Genomic DNA, 693 nt, shown 5'->3' on the forward strand with positions numbered 1-693 from the left:
TACGGTTGGCTTTCTGAGGACATGGTTGGCTTTCAGAGTCATCCAGCGCATCCTCCCGCGCTTGCCCACCGGTGCCTGGAAAGGCTGTTAGCCCGTTGTTGCTCCTCTGCGCAGGTTCTGCTCTGGGCGTGCTGTGCGTGGAGCTGGACTCATCCCTGTTTTCCCAGCTTGCTGTGAGCACCTCTGACTGCACGGGGAAGAGACTCGGAGCGTCGAGCGGGGAGCCTGGGACATCCCAGGAGCCTCTTCCATCCCACCCGGCTTTTGCTTTGCTTTGTTCCTGGCTGCCATGGGATGTGTCCTGCTGCCCTGCGCTTAGTTCCCAGAGCGCTTCGTCGGTGAGATTGCTTTGTTGGGATCCGTAGGGCCGTGGTTCTTTTCCACCCTGGTCCTGGATGAAGAGGCTTAGCCAGTTTGGGAAAGCGGTGTCGAGCGCAGCGTGCACAACTTTGGTGCCAGGTAGCTGGTACTTGCCGCTAAAAACGCGAAGGATTTCTTCCTGCCGCAGAGTTTTCGGAGTGGGAAGCGTATCCCTTTTAAGATGGGGAAGGTGAGTGTGGGTTCTGTAAAACGAAGGCTAAATTAGCTCCAGCCAAATGTAGGGCGTTCTGCAGTTCCGCACCGATCCCCTCCAGCACATGGGAAGGAGTGGGACAGCCCGCGCTATTTTAAGGCACGGAAGAGAGTCTTTCC

Source organism: Eurypyga helias, unplaced genomic scaffold (genome assembly GCF_000690775.1).
Source record: "Eurypyga helias isolate BGI_N326 unplaced genomic scaffold, ASM69077v1 scaffold34882, whole genome shotgun sequence".
In the NCBI taxonomy this organism is placed as follows: Eukaryota; Metazoa; Chordata; class Aves; order Eurypygiformes; family Eurypygidae; genus Eurypyga; species Eurypyga helias.